We start from the raw sequence: 23,336 nt of genomic DNA, 5'->3' as shown, positions 1-23,336 counted from the left end.
CAGAATTGTGTTTGGTGCTGGGGATGTAAAAATAAGACAGAATAGCTGCCCACGTGGCACTCACAGTATAGCTGTGGAAGGAGAAGGGTAATATTGATATTATCATGAAGTGTGACAAGTGTTATAACAATGAACAAATTGCTTCTAGATCCACGAAAAGTAGCTTGGTGGAGTTTCACCGAATAGTTTGCATGGAAACTGGGTTTTCAAGGATGAATAAAAGTTTGCTGGAGAAGAGACTTAAGGCCATTCTGGGAGAGAGAGAGAATGAAAAACGCTCCAATACCCCAGCCTATGAAAGAAGCTGGCAGAACTGGTTGTCTGTAAGAAGATGCAGGGAGGGAGCGCTCTGGAAGCAGTAGACGCTGTGGAGCTGGCGTTTAGGTTTAAGGACGGCAAGATGAGCCCATGAAGAGTGTTTTATATCCGGTTATACGTTTTGATTTTATTGTCTAGTCAGTGGGGAATTACCCAAAGTTTTAAGTCAGTGAGACCGACTGTTTGTGTCTCAGGAATATACCTGAAATATAGAAAGACAGGTGGCCAGTTGTCATTGCAATAGTTGATGGGCGATAACACGATCACATGGGAATATAGTAGTTGTAGCAGGAGCTTAGAGATCTTGGGCAGGAAACATTGCTAAGAATTACTAGGATTTGAACAATTTTTCTGGCTGGTTTTGTTTTTGTTTTTGTGTTTTTGGTATGGGGCAGAAGTTTTGAGTATAAAATATAGGGTTAAGTCATGCGCGTGCGTGTGCGCACGCGCGTGTGTGTGTGATCTCCCCAAGGCCTTAAGGTCATTAGAGGCAGGGCCCCTCTCCTAACACTTCTGTTTGGTACCCACAACACATCAAACAATGCTCAAAAAATTCTTGTTACATTTGAACAAGAAACACAAAATGTATAAGATGGGGCACATTTGTATATCTGTACTTTCTTATTATTTTGATAAATCTATTGGGTATTACAGGAATAACCCTGGATGCATAGTGGAAAATTCATTCTTCACCCGCTTTCATTAAATAAAATAATCCAGTATCTGATAACATAATGATCTCATTAAAATTACTCTTTGTATTTAATAATGTCTTTGTCTTATAATTGTTACCATTTACTTTAAATGTAATTGTCTCTAATCCTTTTAAGTTTTGATGTCTCAATAGAATTGTTCATTTCACAGTTAAAGAATTCTGCTAGGGAAGTCTGAGACAGACCAAATCATGAACTTTGAATTCATAGTTGTAGTTTTGTGCCTCAAAGCTTAAGACATAAATCCTGAGACCAAGAAGCAGCAAGCAGTGATGCTAATAGAAAGGCTTCCGTGTTCCAAGAAGTGTATTACTTTATACACAGAACAATAATGTGCTACTTAAATATTATTACATATGAATTCTTTATTTTTCTGGGTAATTTTTTTTACTTTGCTGACATCTAACGCTATTTGATTGTAAGTGTAGGTTCACATGGGTGCATTAAGGGAAGCGCACCAGTTGAGGAGGTCCTGAGTGAGGTTCTCAGACACCCAGACTCTAAGGTGGCAACGCTTAACCTCGAACAGGTAAAGAGCCACCTGGTCACAGAGTAGGGAGACCGTGTGACCTTGTGACATCCTGTCTGATAACGTCTGCAGCAAGGTACTGTGTCACCATGACTCAACACCACTCCCACATTGATTCCGCAGCACAGGGAACACACAGAAGAGCAGAGCTGGCCTGTCAGATGGCGGTTAGTTTGAGACACTGTGCCTGCATTCTCAACAGTGCATCTCTCACGTCCCTGTATCTCTGACGACAGCGTGAGAAAGCAGAATGCATCTGGGCAGTTTCTGTTCTAGCTTCTGAGGAGGGGAGGGCGTGCAGCAGGGGACATGCTGTGCTCCTTTCTCTGTGCTGCGGTGCCCTGGTGGCCACCCCCCGGGGCCTCTCCGTGAAGGACAGTGATAGGAGAACACCGAGGTGTCCGGAGCCTCCATGTGGCTGAAAAGCCACATGCCACTGACACCAGCACTCCAGGGTCAGGCTGTGTGACAGATGGGCCAGTGGTCCCATGGCTTAGGTTGCAGAGACATGTGTGGTTAGTTTGTCAGTGAGGAGACAGATGAGTTGACTAGTCTGTTGATCGAGAGCTCACAGTGTACATCCTTGGTGAAATCTCTGTGGAACAAGGCCTATGAAATGGTGCGATGACTGTTGTCCCACAAATGGCTGGATTCTCTTAAAGAAAAGAATTCTCCTTATCGGCTCTTCCTCCTATTCATTTAGGTCTGGAGGATCCAATTATACTTTAGCTTTTTCTGTTATTGAGTTCAGAGATGAGACAGGTCAAGTCACTTCTTACATAGTTCTTTTGTGGGGACAAAAGCCCTGAAAGGTGGCATTTGTGGGCCTTTAATATCAGCATTAAAAAGCAAGTGAACAGCATTTTCTTTACATGTAAGGAAATTGGCTAATGTAGAGTAATTCTGAAATTGAGTCATTGCATTATTGTCAGGACTGGTAAATCTCTTAAACTATTCTCATTTCTGTCATGCATTTTATGTCTTAAGTAGAACAGGATATTTTTGCTGGAACTATCAAGTAAACTCAGTATATTAGCTTCCCAGGGACTCTGAAGCTTTGAATACAGAGGAAGAGGAGTTCCGACGAGAGGAAAAAGATCTTCTGAATCACCTCTGATCAGAATTCAGAGACAAAAAGGGGAAAAACTATGTTTATTACCTTATTTGTATGTGGTAAAATTTTCATGTATTTTATTTCTTTTAATTTTGAAAGCTAGTGTATGAGGTGTACACACACACACACGTGCGTGTGCATGCGCACACACACACACACACACACATATATATGGGTTTTTTTGCTAATGAGGAAACAGGCTCTGAGTGGAGGAGCTGGTTTAAAACACCTGCCATGTGTTAGATGGTGTGTTAGGAGCTGAACATGTGTTCTCTCATTTAACCCTCAAAATCAGTTTCATTCTTTTAGGTATGTGAATTAGATTTGGCTAGATTATACTGTGGTATCAAACAGACCCCAAATATCAGTGGCCTAATAACGTAAAGGTTTATTTCTCTTTCTTTCTTTCTTTCTTTTTTTTTTTTTTTTTGCAGTACACGGGCCTCTCGCTGTTGTGGCCTCTCCTGTTGCGGAGCACAGGCTCTGGACGCACAGGCTCAGCGGCCATGGCTCACGGGCCCAGCCGCTCCGCGGCATATGGGATCTTCCCGGACCGGGGCATGAACCCTTGATCCCCTCATCAGCAGGCGGACTCTCAACCACTGCGCCACCAGGGAAGCCCCAATGTAAAGGTTTATTTTTTGCTCACACCAAATTGACTATGGTGCCCGGTGACTTTCCAGGGCGACTCCTCCTTGCAGCTACTTGGCAGTTGAGGCTGGGGGAGAAGCACCGTCACCCTGCAGTTGCACTGCCCAGGTCGAGGGGCTGCCTTGTGGCTGTGGCAGGGAAAAAGCAACAGAAAACACACTCATGGGGGTTTCACACATTACTTTCCCTCATCGCCCATTGGCCGGAGCTGGTCACATGGTCTCAGCGCCCTGTAGAAGGATGGGAAGTGTAAGGAAGCAGGTGGGGAGTGGTGACCATCACCACATCTGCCACTGAAGACAGTGGCGGAAGACTGACGTTCAGAGAAATCAGAGCCTGTTCCCCATTTACACGCTTAGTAATTGGTAGACTTAGTTCTTGAAACTAGGTCTCTCTGGATCCAAGAAACCCTTCCATGCCCTCTACCCTCACCCCACCCCACGCTCTGAATATTTTGGTGGTTGAAAGTTATGTGTGGGTCTGTGGTAGCCAACCTCCAAGATGGCCCTGGTGAGCCTTGCCTCCTGCGTTCATGCCCTCATGTGGTTTCCTCCCTCGGTGAATAGGGCTGACCTGTGCAATGAGTATACTACTGCAGAAGTGACGCAGTATGGCCTGAGACTAGATCACAAAAGACAGTGGTCTCCTGCTGGCTCTCTCTTGGATCACTTACTCTGGGGAAAGCCAGCCACTATGATGTGAGGGCAACTAACGCAGCTCTGTGGAGCTCCCACGTGGCCAGGAACTGAGGCTTCCTGCCGACACCCAGAACCAACTGACCAGCTGTGAGAGTGGCCCATCTGAGAGTGGATGCATCAGCGAGTCAGCCTTCTGGTGACTGAGCCCAGGCCAGCACCTGGATGGCAACACCATGAGAGATCCCAAGCTAGAACCACCCCCCTAAGTTGCTCCCAGGTAATTCCTGACCCACAGAAGCTGTGTGAGATGGTGAATGCTTACAGCTGTTTCAAGTTGATAAGTTTTGGGGTGATTTGGTACGTAGCAATAGGTAACAATACAGACACTTTTGGTTACTTCCTTTCATTGTGTTTTTTCCTCAACTCTGGATTCTTCCTGCTTCTGACCATGAGTTTTAAAAGTAGCTGAATTACAAAGTGGTTCATTTCACAGTGATTGTCACACAGTAGTATGTAAGGAAATTGTAGTTGAATAAGTCTTATTCAATCTAGTAGTTCTAAGCAAATTTGTTGTAAAGACCTGAAGTAAAAAATGATGTACTGTGCTAGTTCAGAAGAGAATTTTTGCAATCTGTTTTCCAACAAATAAGTGTTTTTCTGCTTTAAGATATTATCTGTTTGAGATTATTTTATATTTTAATTCACTTTGTGAAGTTTGGAGAAAGAACAATCCAGGACGTTTTTATGAACACTTTATTGTAGGGAGGAGGACGGGTTATAGAAGTAACTGCTGGCTTCTTGGCAGGGAGGAGTGTTTTCAATGTTTTGGTCAGTGCTGTGTTGCCTGGGCAGAAGGAGGGTAGAATTGATAAAAAACAGAATCTTGCAGAGCGGAGGGCAGACAGCCACGTGTGAAGCTTAGTATTACTGGCACCACTGATGAACCAAAATGTTCGCCAAATCCACACGTGGATCACAGACTTAATTATGTCCTGGATGCCATGGCTCGTCATTTTCATGTGATTCTGTATTGTTGATACTTAGATTATTAATCAAGGAACGTGTGATATTTAGAAATAAAATTATTTTCAGAAATATTATAATCTGGAACCCCAGTATGACATGTACTGATATCATGTACCTCTATGTGTTTTAATCACTCATGTTTTACTCTTGAATGTCGTACAGTCTTTCAGAAATGGTCTTTAAGCTGGGGGTCCCAGCACTTCCCAGGGTACCAGGAGAGAGAAGGTTGATATGAGTCAGCTCTTGCCAGAGTCTGTGAAGCCCCGTAAGGCAACAGGATGGTATACTGTTCTATTTAACATCTTCCTAATATCTGTTTCAAAATCTTTGTTCTATTGGATGAGAAGAAATTTTCTTAACGAAAGCCTCTTCATTGGCTATTCATGCCCATTTCTCTCCACGCCCCCTGCCCCCCCATCAGCAAATTCTCTCTTTCTCTCCTCTAAATTTTCTATCTTGACTTACTTTGTGCCAGTGCAGAAGTGATTAGAGAGAACATCATTTAGATCAAACAAGGCATTCTTTTTGGAAACATGATTATCTCATAGCAGCATAGCAAAGGCAGAGAGATCAATGCATATACATTACATTCACATATGAAATTCTGTATGTTTACATACACAACCATAGATATAGACATTATATATGTATATTTATGTTTATTTATTCATATGTAACAACACATATGTATAACAGCTGGGAAGCAGAGATTGGGGTTCGGGCATAAGGACCTGAACAAGGTGAGTGAGCTGATGAGAGATGCATTGAAGGAACATCTAATAGATGTTAGGAAACACACAAAAACAAAGACTCAAAGATAACTCCAAGGTTTCTAATTAAAAGACATACTTTAACCTATGTAGGGATATATAAGTACAAAATTTTGACCTACATAGCAGTTTTTATTGATAGAACCCAAAGAGGTAACTATGGCAGGAATTATCATCATTTTGTGAATGAGAAAACAGCGGCTCAAAGAATTTTAATTGACTTTGCTTAAAGTCTTACCGTGAATAAGGAACAACACTGGAAGTTGAATCTGGGGGTTCTGTCTTCAGATCTACTTAGATCTCTCTATTTCCAGAGATTCCTCAATCCAGGGTCCATGCGTGGTTCTCTGGGGATCCATAAAGTGCTAAAATGTCGTGTATACTTGAGTGTATGTCTGAATTTTCTTGCTTGGAGGGCTCAGACTTCGAGATTTTCAAATTGGTCATGACTCAACAGAACTTAAGAACTTTGATTCTCCTTGGTTGCTGTCTGACCCACGTGACCAAAAGGATGATGAAGTAGGAGGGGCAGTCCTGCCTAATGACTCAATCATGGAAGAGTGCATTCCCAGGATGGAGGCACCTCGTGGTGAGAGGAATCCTGAGTGTGGAACGAAGAGAAGAGAGCAAGACTGTTGAATTCAGTGAATTTTTAAAGGAAAACGTTTACTTGGGACTGAGCTGGCTCTGGATCCCAGTTAGGAAAACAGGTCAGACTTAAGAGCTTAGGTCTCATAGATTTTGTGACTAGGCAAAGGACTTGCGACTCACCTGTATATGCATGGGGTTTCCAGTCCCTTCTGGGGTTCCTCCTACAGACAGTAGATTTCGCAGTCTGCTGCGGGCTGGTGACCACCCACAGAGGAATTGAACGGGGAAGTTTGGGGAGACTGTGGTTTCTGACCCCCGTCAGCTTGCTGCTGTGGATGGTTCCAGTGAGGGAGGTGGGTGCCTTTTGTTGAAAACAAGCTTAGACTTTGTTATCAAGGGCCTTTCTCTGCCATTTTTATCGTCTAACATCCAATAGATCTGTTTATACTCTGTAAGTGAAATATTGTTAGGCTTAAATGGCACTGTATAAACATGTCCATTGAGAAGTTCTTTGGTTGCCACAATTCTTTTTTTTTTTTTCCCCCTCAGCAGTAGTAAACAGGAAACATTCTTAAGCATGAGACAGTGAAGAACTAAAGTGGTGAGGCTGGAATCTGAAACTGCGTGAACCAATGTAGCCTACAGAAGAATGCTTTGGTTGGAGTTACTGTGAACATGCTAGCAACTTCCTAATGTTGAATTGAGTCCACCATGAGCTTTTGGCCTGTTATAAAAACTTTGAAACCATAAGAACAAATTGACATGAAAGTAGTGTCAGGGTAAATCATCCCTGCTGGCTCGTAACCTCAAGCATGGCCCCCTGAAATGTTTAAAACACAACCGCTCTTGATCCTTCGAACGTTTACTAAGGAAATCAGTGCCATCACATTAATATGGATGTGCACGTTTGTGCTGTTGGCAACTAATTTAAAAGGCTTAGAGGAAAATCCTGTAACACAGCATCTTCTCTCTAATAAAAAGGTAACAGTAACAGTTTGCTTCAGATCCACTGCCATGAGCCAGGGTGTCCACATGATCTACAATTGTTAGGCTCTGCCCCTCTCTCTCGGGTAGAGACAAGAAAGTTGAAAGTGTGTTTTGGGGCTAAGATATTCAAATGCAGTTAAATCACGGTTAAGACCTTTCTTCAAGAAAAGATCCTATGAAAAATTCAAATATTTCCCTGTTTAATGGTAAATATGAGGGTAAAGAATCTCGGCTATAAATTTGTGGGGATGGATAGAGAGGAAGTCATTCAAACCCTTCAAAATGGCAACAAGACAGAGAACTCCCGGCAGCCGTCCTCAACGGTTGATAGTGGCATCATATTTAAAAAAAATAAAATATTACATATTTTCTTCAGTTTGAGGAGATGCCTTTTGTTTTTCCTTTTGGAATAACAGTAAACATTCATCTTAATGGCAGTCGCATGCCATGGGAAAAGGAGTCTTTTGTAACAGAATTTAGTTGAAGCGTCTTTGAACACGTAGTGTTCTAATCCAGCTTGTAACAGAACATACATTTTTATAGCTCTTTACAGTTTACAAAGCTCTTTGAATATTTATTATCTCATTGAATAGGCTGGAGTCCTATCTCTGATTTCCCAGCTGATCTACCATGTGAAATGCAGAAAACCGCTAAACCTCTCCCATATTCACTTTCTTTTACTTGCAAAATGAGGAAATTAGTGCCATCCTGAATGAGTGGGCTTTTTTTCACATAGATTAATAAGAGTGTGTTTTCTCTGTAAATAAATTAGCAACCGCAGTAACCGAGGGTCACAATCAGCTGATCTAAATGTGAGGTCGAATCAACTATTTAATTTGAGCTTTGGAGTACATTAATTTTTATATAAGATTAGAAGAGCTTGGTGCAGAATTACATCTCAGTATCTCTGCTATTTCAGTGTTTTTCTTTCACGTGCGTATATCTTAAAATAACCAATTTTTATTGTATTTCATGTGATAATAAAGTTAACTCAATTTGTAGCAGAATAAAAAGCATATGCTTTAATGGTTTAGTTTTCTTAACAGGCTCATTATTTTCAATTAATTTTTTCCTATGGAGCATAAATCTTTTCCTTTTTCAATACCTCAAAAAAGTAACCTTTTCCACTTGGATTTAATTGACATGTAATATTTTTATTCTTCATAATATGGCTAAAGATAACTCATCATTATTTTAATCAGGTTTTAAAATTTTTATAGGGCAATATAGTTATTTAAAGTTTGAATTCTTTTTCCTATATTTGTACGGACTTCACAAATAAGTGTCAAAATGAAATCCTCCCTATTTGTTTTGGCAGTGAATGAAATAGTGGTGTGGGTAGCATTGGGGAGGGGGAAATTTCTCCATTTACCCCTCTTGAGTTCTTGTGGCTCAAACTGACACGACAGGTTAGCAGGGGAAAAAGAAACAAATTTAACTGGTTAGCCTGGAGTCTTTTAGAAATGGGACCTAAGGAGTGCCTAACACAGGCAACTTTTATATTTTTTGACAAAGAAACAATCAATTTGAGAGGAATTGACAAGACAAAGAAATTTAGGTTTGGGTGCTTAATTAATAAGGAGTTTAAGCAAAGTTTGGGTAGTAAATTAGTAAAGAAGTAACAAGGTTTGATAATACAGGCTTCTCAGGCCCCAAACTCCCTATGTCTAGAGATAAGGGACAGTACCTTTAACATGGGAGTTTTATTTCCTGCTTGCAGGGAGGCAGGAGGGTCGAAAGTGTCCCTCTTGCATTGGCTGTTTCTTAAGTAACTTTAATTCAAAATAATCAATATGCCATTGAGGCATATTTTGGGCCCCAAAAGTTGCATGGTTTCTGTTCTCCACAAACTCATAATTTGGCAAGGAAGAGAGATACAAGCATATTTATTGAACATACAATACTAAGTTAAGAAAGTAGGATTGTACATAGAGGTAGAACCGTTGCTTTTGTCTGCAGGCAAGATTAAGTGCCCCCATATCACTCTGTTCATATTGCAGTTATCCTGTTGATAATGTTTTATTATAATGAGTAAAGTTCCCATTTCATCTGCTAATAATTTAACCACTTTGGGCAGAAGTACTCTTATTTATCTCAGTATATTTAGTCCTTATCTTTCTTTATTCTCATTAAGTATTTATTGAATTCAGTTTGGAAGACAGAAGTCAGAAGAGCTCACAGAGGAGCTAACACTCAGCAAATGAGATAACATTCATGGTGGGCCTTGAAGAATGATGAGGCAGAAAAAGGAAAGAACAGCGGTGAGAAGGGAAGTTCCAGTCCAGCAAAAATCATGAAGGAACAAAAGTTTGTGAAGTGTTTGGAAAATGGCGATAGAGTGGCTGGAAATGGAGATGGAATGGTAAACCCAGGCCATGATTTGAAGGGCCTTGACTCTGGTGGTAAAGAATTTAGAATCTTCTAGAAGTAGTGAGGAAGCTGCCAGAAGCAATGACACCAGAAAGAAGGCCATGACAATAGTCCAAACAAGAGAAGATGGAGTCTTGAACTAAGACAGCGGCCTTGGGAGTGCAGAAGAGGACGTGAATTCAAGAGACAAAGAAGCCTGTTGGAGCCTGAGTTCCTGATGCTATGATATTGCTGTATCAGCCCTGGACACTAAGTACACTTGGACTGTTATTTGAGAAATAAAACAAATTCTATCATGTTTAAGCTAATGCTCCTCCTGGGCCGCAGATAATTGCAGGATGAGAGTGCTGGGCATTTGACATGCTGTTGACGGGAACATTTCTTTTTACTTTGGGACTGCTCTGATTTGACTGTCTGTCTTGAAATGGGATGCCCTGAAAAGAGCGTATCAGTTAATAATGCAGTGTTTTATAATTTACTCCTTAATTTATTAAGACACTGAGATATTATCTGTTACATAATTTTGACGTGGGGACCTTAACCCACCCTCCTTTTTTTCCATCATAAATTCTACAAATCAGACAATGATATAATTTGACTAGGAGATATTGTAGAATTACCTTCAAATGAAACAGCAAACTGCTAACTTCTTTGCTTTGCAGTTTATGCCCTAGGTGCAGAGACATCCTGGCATCATGGCCTATTTTACACGTCACTTCTTCAACAGACAGGCTCTGTGCACTAACAGAATGAATGTGTCTGCTGCTGATGCAGTTGTGTGTGTGTGTGTGTACTTTGCAACATCTAGAGTGGAGTGTATGGTGGGACCTGGCTTGGCAAAGATAGAACATGAAGAATAGTATTTCAAGGGAGAGCAAAGTCCATCTAAGGAAATTTCTCAGACAGGTGTGAATGATTAGCTATGGGGAGTGGTCATTTTCCTCCTTGACATTGACTTCCAAAGATAATTGCACCCTTACCATCTCCAGTTTTTCTCAGCTTACTGTGGAGATATTACCTATGATTTATGTAAACTTGAAGTGAGTACTTATATTTTCATCTTATACTACCTCTTGAGGTTATAAGTTTACTAAGTAACTAGCACTGCATGGAATACCATTTTTTTCTTAAAATTATGTCACTAGTGTTTAAAGGATGTGGACAAGCCCTATCATTCCTTTTTAACTGCTGCATCTCATCCATGATATTAAACATTTTGAATCAAGATATTGCCATCTACGCTAAAATGCATGGGTTTATCTGCCCTGAAGTAGTGCAAGCAGTGTACATTTGGGGGCAAGTAATTTAATTATTTGATAGGTTAGTTTTCAGATCTGTAGAATGTTCCTAACAAGGTCTTCTTGGAATTGTATCTATATGTAGTTAGTATTTTTTGATTTCCTCTTTGATTTCTTCAGTGATCACTTCGTTATTAAGTAGTGTATTGTTTAGCCTCCATGTGTTTGCATATGTAGTTAGTAAATTCGATATGAAGAACACGATGTTCCATGGCTTTAAAGTAGCCACAAGCTGACAAAAGGCATGACCCTGATCCCCCATCAAAGCAGGTTTTCATACACGGCGCACCCCTTTTTGGGTGTATGCGAAGATATTGCTTTACATGGCATTAATTATTGCTGAGTAAAAATGAAGGTGCAAATGGACAGTCAGTCCATTCTTTGAAGGTTTTATAGCTCTTTCTAATCTTTCTAGCTCTTCGGCTTTATTTTAAAAGACATCATCATATTTTGGGTTGAAATAACACTTTTTTTAACTTTTTATTTTATATTGGAGTATAGTTGATTAACAATGTTATGTTAGTTTCAGGTGTACAACAAAGGGATTCAGTTATACCTATGCATATATCTATTCTTTTTCAAATTTCGTATTCTGTAACAACCTAAGTGGGAAAAGTATTTGAAATGACATTTTTATTAAAAATCCAATCTACTCATTCTATGTGTATTCTGTATTCTATAACATTTTCTTTCATTATATTTTAAGTACCAGAAAAAAATTGTAAATGTGGAAAAGTAAATTATTCTCCCTGAGGACTGCTTATTTTTTAACATAAAGTTAATTTTGGTTAATTTCTTTTCTAAGCCACTGCAACAGTTTCCCAATGGAATTCTGTTTAGAATTTCAGAAAGTTAACACATAAGGGATGTGGATTTTTTTTTTTTACTTTATCTAATTCAAAAGTTTAACGTAAGAGGAGAATTTCACTGAGGTATGAAGGGCTAAAAATGAAACTTTATTTGAAACAGCAGCTTGTAGCTTTACTTAAACCACTGTATATTTTCAGATGCACTGTTACTAACTTCAAAATTCATATCTTCTTGCTTTAGGGAATCTGAGTGAAGGAAGAGCTGCCTTTTAGCTGGTATTAGAAAGAAAGTGAAAACTATCAAGATGTATAGAATGCAGGAGTCCTTGGTGTTTGGTTTAAACATCAAAATGTAGAAAGAACTTTATGTCTTAAAAATGATGCAAATATGGAGAGGAATATTAAGGTGCGATAATAGTTTATTTGCTCTTCTGCTGTATGTGAAAGCACATTCTTTGCATTATGTGTGGCTCATATTAGGTGGTTATAAATTTTATCTGAATTGACTAATGGACATGTGTGGCACATATTAGATGGTTATAAATTTTATCTGAATTGACTAATGAACATTTTTCTAGGGTTTAACTGGTATTCATTGTAGAATCCTATCTCAAATTAGCATTTACAACATTTGGAAAAGGAAATTTTGTCATCTGAGTCCTTCTTTTCCATGCATTCATTATGAAGCTCTAATTTGTGGTAAAAAATGTATTTTTATGGCCTATGGAGAGAATGGTTTTGTATCATGGAAGTAAAAACAAACATGAACCAAAACATACCTATCATGTTTTCAAGTAGAGAAGTAAGAACGCACATGTGTGCATGCACGCACACACACACATACCATGTTAACACGTAGATGCTCAAATCATAAGCTGAACTGGGCCCTGACAGCTCATGCACTCTCTCCACTGCACCCCTGGAACCTTTGATAGCATCAGACTCTACATAGTCAGGCCTCCTAACAAGACAGTATATGGTTAAAAGCCTGTAGGTAAGGAAATCCCGTACAACCACCAGGATACCCACCTGATATTAGAAAATCCTTCTAATGGTGCTGTGAATGTCTGCTGAGTATCAAAAGCTAATTTAAATCAAGCCTCAGTGAAGATCATAGACAGTCGTGATGGAGGAATTCTTTGTTCCACACAGTTGATGTATTACTGAACATGTATCAGTGGATATATTTTTGTTAATGATTCATATTTCAACTGTTTTATGGGAAATCACTATTTAGAAGAAACCAAAGGTTTTTTAAATTAATGATCATTTTTCAAAGGCGAACAGCTCTCTAATTTTCTTTGTATAAAGTTCAAGTTCTGCCCATTAGAAATAAGGTTTTCCTGATGTGAGATATTCTGTCAAAATGGAAATAATCTGGTTGCTGTTGGTGAAAAATCTTTCCATTCTGATGTCTCTGCTCATATAATTCTTTTCTTTTTTTTTAACATCTTTATTGGAGTATAATTGCTTTACAATGGTGTGTTAGTTTCTGCTGTATAACAAAATGAATCAGCTGCTCGTACAATTCTTTGGCATGTAATTGCTGGTCATTTATTTATGCCCAAAGATATGTACATCTAGCTCTAGAGAGTGATAAGCCAGACCTTGACGGCTTATGTCTGCTTCTCTCTGAGCTTGACTGGTTGGAGACGTTTATAAAGTGGGTGCAATCAGTGAGCCCCATTTTCAGTACCTTCTCTGCCACACCTCCTCCCCCCCACACACTGCTTTTTGGTATAGAGACAAGAACACTATCAAAAAGTGACATTTATTGAACACGTATTACGTTCCAGCCTCTGTTCTAAGCACTTTTTCTGCACTAAGTCACTTAAACCTCACAATCTCCATATTAATATCTGCAACTTACAGGCTGAGAAATAAGGCACAGAGAAGCAATTTGCTCAAAGTTCTCTAGCTGATAACGGACGGCCTCAGGATTCAGATTTAGGCAGTCTGTAGAGCAGGCTGTTTTAACTGTTGCCTTGAGTTGCCTTCTTTAAGGGAGGGTAAGAATTCCAGAATTAAACAGTGTATTCTTTTATCTCTGGACCTTGGCTTTGCTCTCAGGGGCCTTCTGCATACCGTGTTGCCAGTGCCCTCGTACAGGCAGTGGCCCTCTCAGTAACCTCTGCGCCCCCAGTTCAGAAAGCTCTGGGGTGTGTGTGCAGCTGCATCTCCTCCCTTTCTGGAGGGGATCTGCCAGGTACACTGTGAACGACGTGTCCATAAACACGATGCACGTGGTGTGCTATGCTCTGGAGGCCTCCATGGTGTGTGAGGGAGCGACCCTGATGAAGAGTTGGGACACTTATTTATTTATTTATTTTTTTGTGGTACGCGGGCCTCTCACTGTTGTGGCCTCTCCCGTTGCGGAGCACAGGCTCCGGACGCGCAGGCTCAGCGGCCATGGCTCACGGGCCCAGCCGTTCCGCAGCATGTGGGATCTTCCCAGACCGGGGCACAAACCCGTGCCCCCTGCATCGGCAGGCGGACTCTCAACCACTGCTCCACCAGGGAAGCCCTAGGACAATTATTTTTTAAAAAACATTATAATGAAAGTAGTTCAAGCTTGTTAAAATGAAACAGCTCAGGTTTTATGTAAAGTGAACATTGGTCCTTGCTTCTCTACCACTTTATCTATCTATCTATCTATCTATCTATCTATTTATTTATTTATTAACATCTTTATTGGAGTATAATTGCTTTACATTGTTGTGTTAGTTTCTGCTATATAACAAAGTGAATCAGCTATACGTACACATATATCCCCATATCCCCTCCCACTTGCGTCTCCCTCCCACCCTCCATATGCCACCCCTCTAGGTGGTGACAAAGCACCGAGCTGATCTCCCTGTGCTATGCGGCTGCTTCCCACTAGCTATCTATTTTACATTCGGTAGTGTATATATGTCCATGCCACTCTCTCACTTCATCCCAGCTTACCCTTCTCCCTCCCCGTTTCCTCAAGTCCATTCTCTAGTAGGTCTCCATCTTTATTCCCATCTTGCCCCTAGGTTCTTCTGACCATTTTTTTTTCTTTTGTTTTTTTTAGATTCCATATATATGTGTTAGCATACGGTATTTGTTTTTCTCTTTCTGACTTACTTCACTCTGTATGACAGACTCTAGGTCCATCCACCTCACTACAAATAACTCAGTTTCCTTACTTTTTATGGCTGAGTAATATTCCACTGTATATATGTGCCACGTCTTCTTTATCCATTCATCTGTTGATGGACACTTTAGGTTGCTTCCATGTCCTGGCTGTTGTAAATAGAGCTGCAATGAACATTTTGGTACATGACTCTTTTTGAATTATGGTTTTCTCAGGGTATATGCCCAGTAGTGGGATTGCTGGGTCATATGGTAGTTCTATTTTTAGTTTTTTAAGGGACCTCCATACTGTTCTCCGTAGTGGCTGTATCAATTTACATTCCCACCAACAGTGCAAAAGGGTTCCCTTTTCTTCACACCCTCTCCAGCATTTGTTGTTTTTATATTTTTTGATGATGGCCATTCTGACTGGTGTGAGATGATATCTCATTGTAGTTTTGATTTGCATTTCTCTAATGATTAATGATGTTGAGCATTCTTTCATGTGTTTGTGGGCAATCTGTATATCTTCTTTGGAGAAATGTCTATTTAGGTCTTCTGCCCATTTTTGGATTGGGTTTTTTTTTTGTTTTTGATATTGAGCTGCATGAGTTGCTTGTATGTTTTGGAGATTAACCCTTTGTCAGTTGCTTCATTTGCAAATATTTTCTCCCATTCTGAGGGTTGTCTTTTGGTCTTGTTTATGGTTTCCTTTGCTGTGCAAAAGCTTTGAAGTTTCATTAGGTCCCATTTGTTTATTTTTGTTTTTATTTCCATTTCTCTAAGAGGTGAGTCATAAAGGATCTTGCTGTGATTTATGTCATAGAGTGTTCTGCCTATGTTTTCCTCTAAGAGTTTGATGGTGTCTGGCCTTACATTTAGGTCTTTAATCCATTTGGAGTTTATTTTTGTGTATGCTGTTAGAGAGTGTTCTAATTTCATTCTTTTACATGTAGTTGTCCAGTTTTCACAGCACCACTTATTGAAGAGACTGTCTTTTCTCCACTGTATATTCTTGCCTCCTTTATCAAAGATAAGGTGACGATATGTGTGTTGGTTTATCTCTGGGCTTTCTATCCTGTTCCATTTATCTATATTTCTGTTTCTGTGCCAGTACCATACTGTCTTGATTACTGTAGCTTTGTAGTATAGTCTGAAGTCAGGGAGCCTGATTCCTCCAACTCCGTTTTTCTTTCTCAAGATTGCTTTGGCTATTCGGGGTCTTTTGTGTTTCCATACAAATGGTGAAATATTTTGTTCTAGTTCTGTGAAAAATGCCAGTGGTAGTTTGATAGGGATTGCACTGAATCTGTAGATTGCTTTGGGTAGTAGAGTCATTTTCACAATATTGATTCTTCCAATCCAAGAACATGGTATATCTCTCCATCTATTTGTATCATCTTTGATTTCCTTCATCAGTGTCTTATAGTTTTCTGCATACAGGTCTTTTGTAACCATAGGTAGGTTTATTCCTAGATATTTTATTCTTTTTGTTGCAATAGTAAATGGGAGAGTTTTCTTAATTTTACTTTCAGATTTTTCATCATTAGTGTATAGGAATGCAAGAGATTTCTGTGCACTAATTTTGTATCCTGCTACTTTACCAAATTCATTGATTAGCTCTAGTAGTTTTCTGGTAGCATCTTTAGGATTCTCTATGTATAGTATCATGTCATCTGCAAACAGTGACAGCTTTACTTCTTCTTTTCCGATTTGGATTCCTTTTATTTCTTTTTCTTCTCTGATTGCTGTGGCTAAAACTTCCAAAACTATGTTGAATAATAGTGGTGAGAGTGGGCAACCTTGTCTTGTTCCTGATCTTAGTGGAGATGGTTTCAGGTTTTCACCATTGAGGATGATGTTGGCTGTGGGTTTGTCATATATGGCCTTTATTATGTTCAGGAAGGTTCCCTCTATGCCTACTTTCTGGAGGGTTTTTATCATAAATGGGTATTGAATTTTGTCAAAAGCACTCTCTGCATCTATTGAGATGATCATATGGTTTTTCTCCTTCAGTTTTTTAATGTGGTGTGTCATGTTGATTGATTTGCATATATTGAAGAATCCATGCATTCCTAGGATAAATCCCATTTGATCATAGTGTATGATCCTTTTAATGTGCTGTTGGATTCTGTTTGCTAGCATTTTGTTGAGGCTTTTTACATGTGTGTTCATCAGTGATATTGGCCTGTAGTTTTCTTTCTTTGTGACATCTTTGTCTGGTTTTGGTAGCAGAGTGATGGTGGCCTCATAGAATGAGTTTGGGAGTGTTCCTCCCTCTGCTATATTTTGGAAGAGTTTGAGAAGGATAGGTGTTAGCTCTTCTCTAAATGTTTGATAGAATTTGCCTGTGAAGCCATCTGGTCCTGGGCTTTTGTTTGTTGGAAGATTTTAAATCACAGTTTCCATTTCAGTGCTTGTGATTGGTCTGTTTATATTTTCTATTTCTTCCTGGTTCAGTCTCAGAAGGTTGTGCATTTCTAAGAAGTTGCCCATTTCTTCCAGGTTGTCCATTTTATTGGCATAGAGTTGCTTGTAGTAATCTCTCATGATCCTTTGTATTTCTGCAGTGTCAGTTGTTACTTCTCCTTTTTCATTTCTAATTCTATTGATTTGAATCTTCTCCCTTTTTTTCTTGATAAGTCTGGCTAATGGTTTATCAATTTTATTTATCTTCTCAAAGAACCAGCTTTTAGTTTTATTGATCTTTGCTATCGTTTCCTTCATTTCTTTTTCATTTATTTCTGATCTGATCTTTATGATTTCTTTCCTTCTGCTAACTTTGGGGTTTTTTTGTTCTTCTTTCTCTAATTGCTTTAGGTGTAAGATTAGATTGTTTATTTGAGATGTTTCTTGTTTCTTAAGGTAGGATTGTATTGCTATAAACTCCCTCTTAGAACTGCTTTTGCTGCATCCCATAGGTTTTGGGTCATTGTGTTTTCATTGTCATTTGTTTCTAGGTATTTTTTGATTTCCACTTTGATTTCTTCAGTGATCTCTTGGTTATTAAGTAGTGTGTTGTTTAGCCTCCATGTGTTTGTATTTCTTACAGATTTTTTCCTGTAATTGATATCTAGTCTCATAGCGTCGTGGTCAGAAAAGATACTTGATATGATTTCAATTTTCTTAAATTTACCAAGGCTTGATTTGTAACCCAAGATATGATCTATCCTGCAGAATGCTCCCTGAGCACTTGAGAAGAATGTGTATTCTGTTGTTCTTGGATGGAATGTCCTATAAATATCAATTAAGTCCATCTTGTTTAATGTATCATTTAAAGCTTGTGTTTCCTTATTTATTTTCATTTTGGATGATCTGTCCTTTGGTGAAAGTGGGGTGTTAAATTCCCCTACTATGATTGTGTTACTGTTGATTTCCCCTTTTATGGCTGTTAGTATTTGCCTTATGTATTGAGGTGCTCCTATGTTGGGTGCATAAATATTTACATTTGTTATATCTTCTTCTTGGATTGATCCCTTGATCATTATGTAGTGTCCTGCTTTATCTCTTGTAATAATCTTTGTTTTAAAGTCTATTTTGTCTGATATGAGAATTGCTACTCCAGCTTTCTTTTGATTTCCATTTGCATGGAATATCTTTTTCCATCCCCTCACTTTCAGTCTGTATGTGTCTCTAGGTCTGAAGTGGGTCTCTTGTAGACAGCATATATACAGGTTTTGTTTTTGTGTCCATTCAGCCTGTCTATGTCTTTTGGTTTTCTCTACCACTTTAGAGGTAGTAATTTTTAACAGTGTGAAATAGAACTTTCCAGACATTTAACAGGTATTCACAGAAATGAATCTCCTTCTGTGTTTATATATAGTTTATAATGAATATATACAGATTTGCATTTTATAGAATAAAATCATACTTTACATACATATTGTTCTGACATTTTCTTTTTTCACTTAATAAATTATAATTCTTTCGATTTCAGAAATCCATGTCAGTATATTGAGAATTGGTTCATTTAAAAAAAATATTTGCCGTATGTCCCGTTACGTGAATCTATTTAATGTAAATAAAATAAGTATCATTTAAAGTAATAAAATTATTTATGTAACCAATCCCCTACTATTGGAAATTGAGTTGTGTCCCAATTGTGTGATTCAGTGCATCAGCAGACAGTGGAACGTGGGATATTCAGGGTAAAGGGACATCATCTTGCCTTCAGGTGTTGAGTCTAATGTGTTTCTTGCCTCTTGGATATTTTTTCTAGCAGATTTTCAAGGTTTCTCATTAATAATGATGCATTTTATGTGACACACAACTCTGTGGAGTGGAAGCTTAAGGAACTCTCCATGTTTGGCTGACTCATTAATGCTCAGTTTACGTTTGTCAGGCGAGATGTTGGTATTAGCTTTCTGAATACTGTGTTTTTAAAGATCAGGCAAATACAAGGGTTTCAAACCTGAAGATCTAGGTATATGTGTAACTGCTTCAGTTATTCCTGTCCTGGAAGGAGCTCTTCAGTCTTGTTGAAAGTTGCATGGTTGGGTCTAAAAATGTTTCACTAGTAGTAAGTAGCAGGGTTGTATTAAGGAAGAGGTGTATTTCTGGGTCTGGTTTTACCTTCATCTGAGAACGGTAATGCATTTCAATTGCTTCCCAGCAAGGACTCATTAGAGTCTCCTTTCTTTGTTGAAATGTTCATCATTTTCTTCTTCTCCAGTCCTCTACTTAAAAATCTGTTATGACCTCACTTCAGGGGCTAAAACTGTTTTGTGAAAAGTTCCAAAAATAATAATCCTGAGCAAGTGACTTCTACGTGGCAATAAAATTGATGTCTGTGAGGGATGGGAACATTGTGCTAACTCAACTGTTACCTGCTCTCTCTGCAGAGTGGAATGAGATGGAGCAAAAATCTAAGGACTAAAAAAAAAAACCAAAAAAAAAACCCCTAAGAACTGAATTAGTCTTAGGATAACTTATTATTGCATTTTGTTGAATTGGTATGAGTGTTTTCTGTAATTTTTTATAAAATTAATTTTAAGGAAGAGTTATAAATATATTCACATTTTATTTAAAGGGTACTGCACAAAGTTTTCAGATGCTGAAGACAAACTACAATGGAGAACATACTGTCAATAAATAATGATTTTGTGAGGGAAGGGATATGGGAACAGATGTATATGTATAACTGATTCACTTTGTTATAAAGCAGAAACTAACACACCATTGGGAAGCAATTATACTCCAATAAAGTTGTAAAACATTTTAAAAAATAAATAATGATTTTGTAACATTAGAGAGTAGACCTACTTAAAGTTCTATTCCTTCTATAGAACACTCAGATTTGTCTAAATTTGGGAGGATGTGCAGTTTGTGTTAATTCAGGTACTAGGATGTCACACATTCTGTCTCACACAAGAGGGGCTCTTTAAATTGGCCTTAAGCAAGCATCCCCACTATGTCAAAACTCTCAGCTTCCAGCCAGTGGTGTATACAGTTGACCCTAGAACAACATGGGTTTGAACTGTGCAGGGCCACTTACAGTCGGATTTTTTTCAGTAGTAAACAATGAAGTATGACAGGATCCATGACTCGTTGATTCCTAGGCTGGGAGTTCAGCATTGGGAGTGATCCTGGTATTTAGCTGGTTTTTGAAGCCATGGGTGTTGACAAGACCACCAGGGAAAGTACTTTAGATGAGAAGATAAGGGAGCCATACACGGAACCCTAAATAACACCAGTAGTGAACACCTGGATGGTGAAGGAGAGCCAGCAAAAGAGATTGAGAAAGAGTACATAGACAGAAAAAGAAGCACTTTATTAGTAACCTAAATGTATTATTGCTCATGCTTTCATGGGCTGTCTCATATTTTTTCATATGAGTTAAGAATACCTTCTTACCAGGTATATTGCTTTTATTTTTAGATATAATGGTTTTTGATTCCTTGTGAACTGGACATTGAATTATAATTATTTTAGACAAGACACTTCAGAATTTGGATGATACTTTCATGTGGAGGAGGAGGAAAGTAAATCCAAACTCTTCCGGTTCAAGACACCTTTTTTCAAGGACAGGAGAAATAGAAAAAGGCAGTGGGAAGGAGGTGGGAATTAGAGCAATCAATTATAAGGGAGAATATTTGGAGAGGAAAACTCGTATTTCTAAAGATGCAATGTCCTTTTACTTACCTGTATCTTAAAAGGAGACCTAGATTATGTGATCACTGACAGCTAATGATGGACTTGTCCTAATGTATGAGTAAATGTAGATAATGTTTATGAGCTATTAAAACGACTTGTTTCCTTAGTAGTTAAAATTTCCCCCATATTTTCATCTGTGAGTCGTCTAATCCTGTTATTTTCTGTAGAACCCTATGGGTATTCCATAGTTATTTTTAATTGTCAAATTAAATTACTGGATTCCAGTGTTGGATATGCACGTGTGTATACAGTTTGACCCTTGAACAACACAGGGGTTGGGGTGCCGACCCTCCCTGTAGTTGAAAATCAGACTGTAACTTATTGTTTACTTATAGTTTATTATGGCAACTATCTTTCTGTTTTTATTCACCATGTTCAAGTCAGAAAAGACGAAGTGCTGAAAACAGGACATCAATTCTCTTTGGGGATTTTTAAATGGTAGAATGAATATTGACATGGAGGGTGCAGCTGAGAGGGTTGTGTTGCCTGAGAAAAGCCATGTATAATTAAGATGAGGGGATGGAAGGCAGATAATGGAAAAGTTTGTGTATAAAGGGAGAATTGACTATATCAGTGGACCAGGATTTCACAAGCTTTGGTGGAACTAACTTGGGGGAATGGAAGAGCAAATAGATGATGTTGGTGTGAATTTAGTTCCCAGGGCCTCTGATCAACATCAGAGTTTCTCAGCAGCAGCTCTAATGACATTTTGGGCTGGACAGTTCTTCCTTGCGGTGGCTGTCCTGTGCATTGCTGCATGTTTAGCAGCAGCCCTGGTCTTTACCCAGTAGATGATGGTAGAACCACTCCATTTTCCCAGTTTTTTAAAAAAATTTTTCTTCTGTATTTTGGCTGCACCACATGGCACGTGGGATGGTTCCCCGACCCTGGCCTCCACAGTGACAGTGCCGAATCCTAACCACTGGGCTACCAGGGAACCCCCTATTTCCCCAGTTTTGACAACCACAATTGCCCCTCACTTTACCATATGTTCCCTGAGAGGCAAAATAGCCCAAGTTGAGAACCACTGGTCTAGATAATGCCTGTGGGAAGCACTGAATTAGGATAGCAGCCTGTGTTCAAGGTTGCAGTTAAGAGGAGATTGCTGAGGAAGAAGTACCTTTTTGCTAAAGGAATGTCAAAGCCCCTTTGACTGGTGAGGCCACCTACAAACGCAACTTCCCAGGTAACTACCCAGAGCTGGTGGGGGGGGGCGTCTCCTTAAGTTTTACGGTGTCTTCATGGCTCTTAGCTCCCAGATGTAGTGGTTCCCAAATCTGAGTGTGCAACAGAATCACCTGGAGGGTTTATTAAATTACAGATAATTGGGCCCCCAGAGTTGCTAGTTCAATAGATCTGAGGGCCTGAGAGAGGTTTTACATTTCTAACTCATTCCCGGAGGATGCTGTTGCATCACAGAGACCACATTTTGAGAAACAGTTTTCTAGAGTAAACTACCGTTGCCATTATCTAGGGTTAGAATTTTCTTGATTACCTTTGTGATTTTCTTCATGCTCAGGCTTGCTACCTTCAGGTTTTCTTGTTCACAATTTGCTCTTTCTATTTAATCCTTGCGTTGTTTACTTCCCTTGGTTCTTAATTGTCTTCCTTAATTCACATTCTGCACTGAGGGATGAAGGGAAAATGCCTCCTCTTTTCTTCTCTCTCTGGGCATGTTTTTTTCTTTGCTTCAAACCCTGTGAGACTCAGTTTCCCTCATTCTACATCCTGTACCATCTCCTAGGGTTGCCCATCTTTCAGGACATCTGTGCCATAAGGATGGGTTACAGACATACACCACAGTTGTCCAAAATCTGGGGTCACTCAGCATTTGATATGCTATTTTGACTGTAGTAACACATTTTAAGGAAATATCTGACTTTTAGATCCTTTTCTAAGCTGCAAGTGATTTCTTGGAACTCATCTTTCTACAAGGGACATTTGAATTATTTTGCATAAATGTGTAATTTTACACCTGCCCACATCAAAGCTTATCTGTGAATTTCCTGCCCACTCACACATCCTCTTGAGATGTCCCTATCAGACTGCATTTTATTACCCAGGAAAGATTACTTAGGGCCATATGCATTCTTAGAGATATCGCTGTATCCTGTCCTTTCTTAGTCATTAAAATGCCTTGTATTTTTAAATAGATATAGATTGGCTCTCAGGAGACCATCACTGTTTATATTTTTACAGATGCATTCCCTTTGCGGCATGTTGATAACAAACTCCCTGTCCACAAGAAGCAGAATCACACGATCCTGTAGGAG

At 39.1% G+C, this 23,336-nt stretch overlaps 1 protein-coding gene and 1 pseudogene across 2 annotated transcripts in view; one reads left to right on the top strand and one right to left on the bottom strand.

Moving 5' to 3' along the window:
* FGF14 (fibroblast growth factor 14) overlaps positions 1-23,336 on the top strand; it is a 581,132-nt gene that overhangs the window by 28,073 nt on the left and 529,723 nt on the right. The gene's annotated exons all lie outside the window — the stretch shown is intronic.
* The window catches only part of LOC132477779 (small ribosomal subunit protein eS6-like), a 40,001-nt pseudogene that overhangs the window by 12,762 nt on the left and 3,903 nt on the right, over positions 1-23,336 (bottom strand).

Source organism: Mesoplodon densirostris, chromosome 17 (assembly GCF_025265405.1).
Source record: "Mesoplodon densirostris isolate mMesDen1 chromosome 17, mMesDen1 primary haplotype, whole genome shotgun sequence".
NCBI classification, from domain to species: domain Eukaryota; kingdom Metazoa; phylum Chordata; class Mammalia; order Artiodactyla; family Ziphiidae; genus Mesoplodon; species Mesoplodon densirostris.
This window is presented reverse-complemented; position numbering and strand designations above follow the sequence as displayed.